The sequence below is a fragment of the Elephantulus edwardii genome, unplaced genomic scaffold, assembly GCF_000299155.1.
Source record: "Elephantulus edwardii isolate Elephantulus edwardi_28Jun2011 unplaced genomic scaffold, EleEdw1.0 scaffold00071, whole genome shotgun sequence".
Classification (NCBI taxonomy): Eukaryota; Metazoa; Chordata; class Mammalia; order Macroscelidea; family Macroscelididae; genus Elephantulus; species Elephantulus edwardii.
Window position 1 is genome coordinate 13,465,709 of NW_006399821.1, and position 10,174 is coordinate 13,475,882.

General features: G+C 43.5%; 1 pseudogene; it reads right to left on the reverse strand.

Annotated features, from left to right (window-relative positions):
- Positions 1-313: 313 nt before the first annotated feature.
- On the reverse strand, positions 314-6,868 carry LOC102847324 (annotated as a pseudogene).
- Between the last annotated feature and the right edge of the window lie 3,306 nt (positions 6,869-10,174).

A 10,174-nucleotide genomic window follows, 5' to 3' on the forward strand; every position in this document is an offset into this window, starting at 1 on the left:
GGGCAACACTTTGTATATTCAACATTCCTTGGCAACATCACTATTTAAAAGTATCAATTCTTCTTCATTTCTACCTATCCATTTTCAAAATTTCACATGTGTGGAGGGCAAGTCTTCTAAACTAGTTTGAATATCTGGCAGCTTCCTTTTTATATTTGTTTCAATATTTTTAAATTATCAATTATCTTCAGGAAGATTTTGCTTGTGTATGATCTCCCCCCACTCCCAAAGTTGAAAACAGTTACTATTTTATTAACTGACCAAATTACCAAAAAAAAAGAAGAAAAAACAAAACACAATCATAGTTGATACCTTAGTTCATTCTTTTAATGAGTCTGTTGATTTGGTCTTCCTGGTTGCCAGCATCTCCATCTTCTACAAAATCAGTTGTCTTTTTCTTCATTCTTCCTCATGGAGAAGATAATTTGAAGGCTCACAAGAAGTTGTTTGCTTCTTTGAATCATTTGCCAACAGTACAGGTCTCATGAATCGGATCCTCAATATAGACTATACCATATTTACCAAGAGATTGTGCAACCAAAGTGTTGTATGTCAGAGCAATTTGCTTCATATTGATTTTGCCATAATTACCTTAGAGATCAATTCCTTGACAGACTTCAGGTTTGTACACTCCCATGTAATATATGTTTCTACAATCCTCAACATGTTAACTGAAGCTTTTTTGAGTTTAACGAAGGAGCCACTGAAGATCTGGCAAAAGTGAAGGGGCTGCAACACCTTGTGGACCTTTGGGCTTACATCGTTTGATACCTCTGATCCTGATGACAAATGCCAGTTTGGGTTCTGCAGGTACATAGAAGTTGCCAGCTTTTCTTGCCATCCAAGCCATTCAAACCTCAGTGCTGTACATCTGCCTAAATTCTTTGTGATAGTGCTAAATGTTTGCATAGATAAGTTTCCTCCTTGCTTTATGTAGCATCTTTTGGGCAAAGAAAGTTCTTTCTCAGGTGTTTGACCCGAAATTTTGTGAAATTTCTTCACTTTTTCTTAAGGGTTCCTGGCACTGTAGAAAACTTCTTTTTCTTCTCCACAGCAGCCTCCGCGATCCCAGGTGGGAAAATAATTTTTTTTTAAAAAAAAAGCTCATGTGTGATATTACTGATATTGTTCTATCATGTACTCATCCTTGAGACTCTTTTTGAGGTTTTTCCCCTTCCTATTTCTTTTCCAATCAGTTGCTTAGTTGTTTACTGACTTCCAAATTTCTTGGTATAAATGAGTGAGCATGTCCAGGGTTGCACCTGTTTATTAAAACGACATTGGTATTCCCTTAATTCCTGAAAACTTCTTTTTTCTCCAAAACCTTCAGTGAAGCTCTGACTTCTTATTTCATGATCATTTGTTCTTGATCATATGCTACCTCCTGAAATTTTTGATGTAAATAAATTCTTTTTGATACGGTTATTACAGTTTCCTTCTACCTTCTTTTGATGTTTCTCTATATCATTCATTATAATGTCCACAGAACCCTTCAAAATTGAAACTCAAAATGTATTTATTTTTTCTTTAGTTCTTTCACTTTTGAAATTGTGAGCAAAGTCTTCTCTCTTGGTGTTCTAACTCCAGGACTTTGCAAATTTCATTGTGATTATTTATTTTGCCTTCTTGACCAAGATAAAGCATTATAGTCTCCTTCGAAATAGTCATCATCATCATCTCTCTTGCTACATCATTTCCTCTCTCTTCTTTAGCTTCTTTACAATCTACAGCAGGGTTCAGAGTCTGTCCTGACATCCATTTTGGTTATTCTTTCCTTTTAATGACCTTTTGCTTCCTTCAAATGTGATGTTCACTTATGTCATCTCACAATTCTTCTGGTCTTCAGATACTAATATTCAATGCACCAAACATATTCATGAATGGTCTCTAAATTCAGATGGGATAAATGCAAGGCCCCATTTTGATTTTTGGATACTTTTTGCCCCATTTCTTCAGCTTTAACTTGAACTTGCTTATAAGCAAGCAATTGATATCTGTTACATAATCAGCCTCTGGCTTTGTTTTGATAGACTGATGAGTTAAGTCAAAGTTTGACCTTGAGACTATCCAACTTGAATTTCAGAACCATCTCAGGAATAGGTTTGAGACCTTCAACACTAATAAGCAAAGACCAGATGAGCTGTGGTAGGATATAAAGAAAATCATACGTGAAAAATGTAGAAGGTCATTACAAAGACAGAGGAAGAAGAGAAGACCAAGAAGAATGTCAGACGAGACTCTGAATATTGCACTAGAGTGCTGAGAAGTCAAAGCAAAGTGAAGAAATCAAGAAATTAAGGAGCTGAACAGAAGATTTCAAGGGGCAGTGCAAGAAGTAAAAGTAAAGTATTATAATGAAATGTGCCAAGAGCTGGAGTCAGAAACTCAAAGAGGCTAAACTTGCTCAGCATTTCTTAAGCTGAAGGAACTGAAGAACAAATTTAAGCCTCAAGTTGCAATGCTTAAGGGTTCTTTGGGCAGAATATTAAGTGATCCAGGAAGCATTAAAAGAAGATAGAAGGAAAACAGAGTCACTGTACCAAAAGGAATTGGCTAACACAGAAGAATTTCATGAAACAATGTATGAGCAAGAGCCTGTGGTGATAAAGGAAGAAGTTTAAGCTGCTCTCAAGGAATTGGCAAAATACAAGGCCACAGATGCTGCCTTGGATGAGCTCACCAAGCTGTGCCAAGAAATCTGGAGGACAACCACCTGGCCAACTGACTAGAAGAGTCTATATTTGTTCCCATTCCAAAGAAAGGTGACCTGACAGAGTGTGGAAATTATCAAACAATATCATTATTATCACATGCAAATGAGATTCTGCTGAAAATTATCTAAAAACTACTAGAGCAGCACATCAACAGAGAACTGCCAGATGTGCAGGCTGGGTTTAGAAGAGGTTGTGGCACTAGGGATATTGTAGCTAATGTTAGATGGATCTTGGCTGAAAGCAGAGAGTACCAGAGGAATGCCTGTGTTTCATTGACTATGCAAAGGCATTTGGCTATGTGGATCAAAGCAAACTGTGGCTAACTCTGAAAAGAATGGGAATCGCAGAATTCCCAGATTGTGCTATGAGAAACCTATACTTGAACCAGGAGGCATCATCAGAACAGAGCAAGGGAACACTGCATGGTTCAAAATTGAGAAAAGTGTACGCCAGGGATGTATTCTATCTCCATATCTTTTCAATCTATATGCAGAACAGATTTTCTAGGATGCTGGGCTCTATGAGGAGAAATGTGGGGTCAGGATTGATGGACGATTTATCAACAATCTGCGTTATGCGGATGACACAACCCTGCTTGTTGAAATTGAGGAGGACCTAAAGCTCTTGCTGTGGAAGTTCAGGGACTGCAGCCTTCAGTATGGACTGAGGCTCAATATCAAGAAAACAAAGAATCTCACCACTCATTGGCAGCACCATGATGGATAGTGAAGAGATTGAGATTGTAAACAGCTTTAGTTTGCTTGGCTACAATCAACACTCTTAGCACCAGCAGCCAAGACATTAAAAGACTTATTGCATTGGGAAAGTCTGCTGTCAGAGACCTCTCCAAAGTACTGAAGAGCAATTATGTCAGGCTGGGGACTAAGGTGCACGTGATACAGGCCATGGTCTTTGCAATCACTTGTTATGCCTCAGAGAGCTGGACAATGACTAGGGATGATAGAAGCAGAATTGATGCCTTTGAGCTGTGGTGTTGGAAAAGAGTATTGAATATATTATGGACTGCTCAGAGAACAAACAGGTTGGTCCTGGGTAGAGGGTGAAACCATGCTGTTCCTTGGAGGCAAGGATTCTAAAGCTTCATCTGACATACTTTGGACATGTTGCAAGGAAAGACCAATCCTTGGAGAGGGGTGTCATGCTTGGGAAGGTGGAGGGACAGCGCAGGAGAGGAAGACCCTCAATAAGATGGACTGTTTCAGTGACTGGGCTATTCAGGGTGGGTGTGTTGGAGACAGTGAAACTGGCACAGGATAGAGTAGGGTTTAGGGATGTTATACATAGGGTCACTATGAATTGCAGGCCACCCGATGGCACATAACAATAACAACTGTGACAGAAATGTACCCAAATTATAAGGAAATATAAAGTTGGAAAGAGGTTCATCAATGATATAATATCCTTCCTTGGATATTCCTTTCCAGCTGTTTAAAGCTTTCCAAAAAAGTAGCTTCTTGACTCTTATGTAGGTAGATCAATTTGGAAGGATCAATTTTGGTTACAAAAAAAAATTGCTGAGAGAAGTGAAACCCTCTCACCAATGCCTCAGAGTGGTAATGACTTCACCACTACCTTAAGAAAGAAGGGGAAAAAGAAAAAGAAGGAAACGTCAGCCAGACATCAGGTACAGTGGCCTCAGGCGTCTCCTGCTATATCCGTTGAGAAGCAGACATGAAGAAGACACAGTTTCCCATCCACAGCTTGTCATTGAGCTCCTGGACCCTGTGCTTAGGGTGCCTTTCTCCAATGCCTTCACACCACTCAGGTTTATCCTCTGAGGAAACTGCAATTGTCAATGCCACCTCCTCCAGGAAGTCTTCTATGGGTTCTTCCAGCCTGAAAGAGCCACCTTCTCCACTGTTTTCCCCACAATCCCTTGTTTATGGCCTATTCTAGTCTGTGATAGAGTAATTTTTGTTAGAATGTTAGGCTTCCTCATTAGACAATAACCCTGTGATTCCACTGACTATCTACCATCATCTTTGTTCCCAATACTCCTGTTGTATTGTTGCTGTGTACCGTAGAGTCAGAACTAATACATAGTGACCCTTCTGCAGGAGGTTACTTAACATAAATTTTATATTCATTCTCTCTCTCGCTCTCTCTCTCTCTCTCTCTCTCTCCCCCCCCTCCCTCCTTCCCTCCCTACCTCTCTCTTACCATGGTGCTTGGCCCAGAACATTGTGAAAACACATGTTGAGTAGGATAGAGGAGCTCTTCTCAGCTTCCATTAATAAGTGTGGCTAATTCCCTCCAAGGCTCTGAGAAGTGATTTCAACTCTAACGCCCAGATCTTGAATGTAAGTACAGTATCCTGACCCCTTCTATACAACCAGAACAAAATCTACCCTCTCTGAGTCACTCCTGCATTTTCCAGGTTACCTTTGAATATATAATACTTGCATTCACAAAATCAGATAGTTTCACTGTGTGTGTAACTTGCTCCATGAGTATTTTATTTGCCAACAATACTGTTTCCTGAGACTTCGTTGTTGCTGTTAGGTGCCATTGAATCAAGTACATCAACCCAATTATCCGAATCCTGCCCTATCCTGTGCCATCCTCACCATCTCTGATAAACTGGAGCCCATTGCTACATCACTGTGTCAATCCACCTCACTGGGGATCTTCCTCTTTTGCTGACCCTCCACCCTTCCAAGCATGGTACCCTTTCCCAAGGAATAGCCTCTCCTAGCAACATGTCCAAATTATGAGAGCTAAAGATTTGCCATCCTTGCTTCCAAGCAGCACTCTGGCTGCACCTCTAGATATCATAATATTCAAATCTGTGGAAGCCTTAGCAAGCTATCATCATGCCTGACTTCTGACAGATAAGAAAAATGAGGCTGAGAGATGAAGCAATTTAGCCAAGATTGCTTAATCAGCGGTTGTCGTCTGACCTCTGGCCCCAGAGAACTCTTAGGTCTGCTATCAGGAATTTCAGTGAACAATGATTTTTGTTCATTTTGTCTTCAGTTTAGCAAACAGAACTGAAAATTACAAATGTGACATTACTGACGAGTCTCAGGAATCAACTAACAAAGTGGAAAGATGTAATTAAATCAGAACACTTCCCTTCTGGAGCCCTGTGCTGTGCACCTGGGTTCAAGACCCTATTCAATCCTTGGGAGGCCCTGGCACCCAAGGTTCCACCCTGGGTCACCAGAAAGTGCCTGTTGCAGTCCCCCTGGCTCTGTGGTTTGGACAGCTGGGTTTGCTTCATAGACATGTAGGAGTTGCCTTGACTCTGGGGTGGGCGAAGGGGAAGGAGAGGTTTGATACTACTAATCTCTCTCTGCAGGTCAGCCCAGCACCTGTGGTAAGTGAAAGTAAAGGGTAAAAAAAGAAGATAAATTTGTAGTTGCAGTTTGGGGCAGTGCAGGACAATATCATGGATGGGACGGGGGAGGAAGGGACCAAGAGCAAGCGGGGGAGACATGGAGGAACAGGGCACTTGGCGAACCGGGGAGGTCCTGAGCACAGAGCGATTCTCGTGATGAGTGAATGACCAACTAGAGCTTACCATGACCAGGGTCATTTCCCACCTCTGCAAACCTGGAACAGCCCCTGCCTCAGTTTTTCTGCCTGGAAACCCGAGTGAGGAATATTCTGGCCCTCAGGTAAAAGGATGAATGTGCTTTTCTGAGGCGAACTCAGGCAAGTGGGCTGTAGAGCCCTCATTACATTTCTGGAAAGGCTGCTTTCTTGGTAGAAGTCAGCCCCTCACCACATACCCCCCTGCACTAAATGCACCCTCAGCAGGTAGGTAGGGGGAGACCAGGGTTCCATGTTCCTTCTGCCCTGCAGCTGCTCCATGGGTGGGGTGCACCCTGATACCCCTTCCTCCCAAATCCAGTACCCTGCAGCACTCCCCGCCTTGACAAGGACACCCAGATAGAGCTACCCTGCCAACCCTGACAGGGCACACCTGGGGGCCACTGAGCATTTGTTCTAGGAGTGAAAGTTGAAGGGTAGTACTTTTCAATAAATATTAAAAAAAAAAAACCCAAAAAAACAAAAAAACAAAGACTCAGACTAGCAGCCAATCATTGCACAGCATAGCGGTGGAGGCACAGGAGGCTCAGGAGCTCGGCTTTTGGTGGCAGGTCTGGGGAAGGGTCAGCTGGCGCCATGTCTGGCCACAAAGATGTTAAGAAGAAGCCCCTGAAACAGCCCAAGAAGCAGGCCAAGGAGACGGATGAGGAAGATAAGGCTTTCAAGCAGAAACAAAAAGAACAGAAGACACTCAAAGCCATGGGCAAAGGTCCCCTGGCCATAGGTGGAATTAAGAAATCTGGCAAAATTTAAGACTGAGGCAATAATGAACCTTATTTCCGTTCCTTTTTAAAACATCTGGTTTCTCTGCTATAACATCTGTTGCCACCTATTGTTAAAATGAGGTGTTGTCTTGTAGCCTGTTGTGCATTTAAGAAGAAACTTTGGTGAAACAGTGAAGAAGAAACCCTATGATGGTCCATCTCCAGTTCTCACTCAGCCATTTCCATTTTAGCTACGTTGTTGTTGTTGTTGTTGTTATGTGCCATCAAGTCACTTGCGACTCATAGCGACCCTGTGTACAACAGCCCTAAACTCTGCTCTGTCCTGTGCCAATCGCACTGTCTCTGACACTCCCATCCCGATTATCCCAGTCACTGAATCAATCCACCTCATAGAGGGCCTTCCCCTCCTGTGCCGTCCCTCCACCCTCCCAAGCATGATGTCCTTCTCCAAGGACCTGTCTCTCCTCACAATATGTCCAAAGTATGTTAGACAGAGCCTCAGAATCCTTGCCTCCAAGAAGCCACCTGGTTTAACACTTTCCAGGATGAATCTGTTTGTTTTCCTAGCAGTCCATGGTATTCTCAATACTCTTCTCCAGCACCAAAGCTCAAAGGCATCAATTCTCCTTCTATCCTCCTTGGTCATTGTCCAGCTCTCTGATTCATAACAGGTGATTGCGAAGACCATGGCTTGTATCAGACACACCTTAGTCTCCAAAGTGACACCATTGCTCTTCAGCACTTTGGAGAGGTCCCTAACAGCAGACATTCCCATTGCAATGCGCCTTTTAATTTCCTGGCTGCTGGTGCCAAGACTGTTGACTATGGAGCCAAGCAAACTAAAGCTGCGTACAATCTCAATCTCTTCACCATCCATCCTGATGTTGCCAATTGGTGCAGTGGTGAGAATCTTTGTCTTCTTGACATTGAGCCTCAATCCATATTGTAGTCTTGACATTGAGCCTCAATCCATATTGTAGTGAAAGTAAATGCAATTCAGAATCCTGTCAGAATCTCGTCTTCATTCTTTGTTATGCCCAGAATTCTGTACTACCTGGAATTAAACCAACTCGTTCGGAAACATCACAAAACAAAACAAAAAAGCTAGGCTCGAGGGATTGTAAAGGAGCAGGTAGGAGATTATGGGTTAGCAGAAATTAGCGTGCAGGGGGTGTTTTCGTTAAATTTTGGCTCAAAGAGCAGTGCCTGGTGGAGGGGAGTGTTCCAAGAAAGATACAAGGCTAAGTAAGGCTTGAGGGTGTCTCAGGAGGCAACGTGGACTGCACGTCACACCAGGAGCAGAAGTCCAGAGAATGTCAAACAGGCCAGCAGCCTACACAAAGACATGGAGGGCGTGGAGTATGGGGAATGCCTGCAGCCAGCCACCTGAGCAGGACTTTGTGGTCTGGCTGCTGGGTATTAAGTATTTCAGCCAGGCTATGTCAAGTGGGCAAGTGGGCCTATCATACAGAGGGCCAGGCAAGCCACTTTCCCCCAGGCATTGCTGGGAGAGGGCATATAAAGAATCCACCATGTACTCAAGATGCACTGGGTATTTTTCAAGCATGGAGTCCTGGTTGTCTAGTGTGAGTTACATCTTTGGCTACTAACCTAAAGTCTAGGGGTTCAAATTCACCAGCAGTTCTTCGGGAGAAAGATAAGTCAGCTGTCTCCATTAAGATTTACATTCTAGAAAACCCAAGAGAGGGCAGCCAAACATCTGACTCGATGGTGGTGGGTGAGGTGTCTCTTTCTTTGCCTATAACACAATTCAGTATACAAAACATCTTCATTTTACAAGTGTGAAAAACAGAGATCAGAAAAGCTGTCAACTGCCAAGCCCACACAGTAATTGTGGGATCTGGGATATGAACTCAAGTCTCCAAAGCCTGAGTTTTGCCTAAGCTGCCCTCCAGAGTTCCTCTGTGATCAGGCATATACACACGGACATATACACACAGCTGCCCCTGGGAGAAGGGACAAAGGAAAATCCAAAGTCACTTCCTGTTCACATACATGCAGGCCCCTCCCACACCCTCCCTTGTTTCTGGTGAGGCAAACTCCTTTCCTGAGGCTCTCACACACCGCCCGTGCCTGGAGTGGAGGCTTCTGTGATGTGACCACGGAGGCAGAGTAAGGAACTGTGACAGAGAGGGCAGAGGACGATGCTTTAGGTGGAAGAGGCCACGCAGCTCAGCTATTCGAGCAGAGGGGTGGTTTCAGTTCACAGAAGACTGAGGAAGCTGGTTTCAGTTCAGGATACTGGGTGGAGAGCAAGTTTCTCTTCACAATTTTGTTGCTTGTGATGCACATGGCAAAACTAAAGCCAGTCATCCTGACCAAGGGCTGTCTGGCAAGTGTCTGCCCACATAACCGGGCTCGGGCTGGAGCCTATTTTTCTTCTATCAAGAAGCTTCTTAGAAATAAGAGAGATCTTTTCAGGGGGTAGGGAGCCACAGAAAGTCATGAGGGTGATGCTGGATTGTTGTTGTTATAGTTGTTAGATGCTGTTAAGTCAAGTACAATTGATAGCAACCCTATGAACAACAACCTGAACCCTGACCTACCCTTTGCCATTCTTATATCTCTGACACACTAGAACCCACTGCTGAAGTCACTGTGTCAATCCATTTTGTTAGGGGTTTTCCTCTCCTTCACTGACCCTCCATCTTTCCAAGCATGATGTCCCTTTCCAAGGAACAGCCTTGCTTAGCTAGGTAGAAAGGATGAAATGTAGACCATGTCCAGGGAGAATATATCTGAGAGTAGGGAGGGAAGGTATAGAGGATGTAGAATAGAGATTAGAGGAGACTACCTGTCTAGGGGAAATATCCAGTGGCTTAGTGGTGAGGGGGGACCAGTCTTGGAAAGGGACATAATTCTCAGAAGGGTGAAGGGATGGAGAAGGAGAGGGAGACCATCGATAAGATGGATTGATACAGAGACTGGGATAATGAGGGTAGGTGTGTCAGAGACAATAAAGTTGGCACAGGATGAAGCAGGTTTCAGGGCTGTTGTACGTAGGATCTCTTTAAGTCTCAAGCAACTCGACAGCACATAACAATAACAGTGGTAAGGAGTTGAACTGCCAACCCAAAGGAACACGGTTAGAATCCACCAGCTATGAGCAACCTCTTTCAATGTGGTTTACTGCCTCTG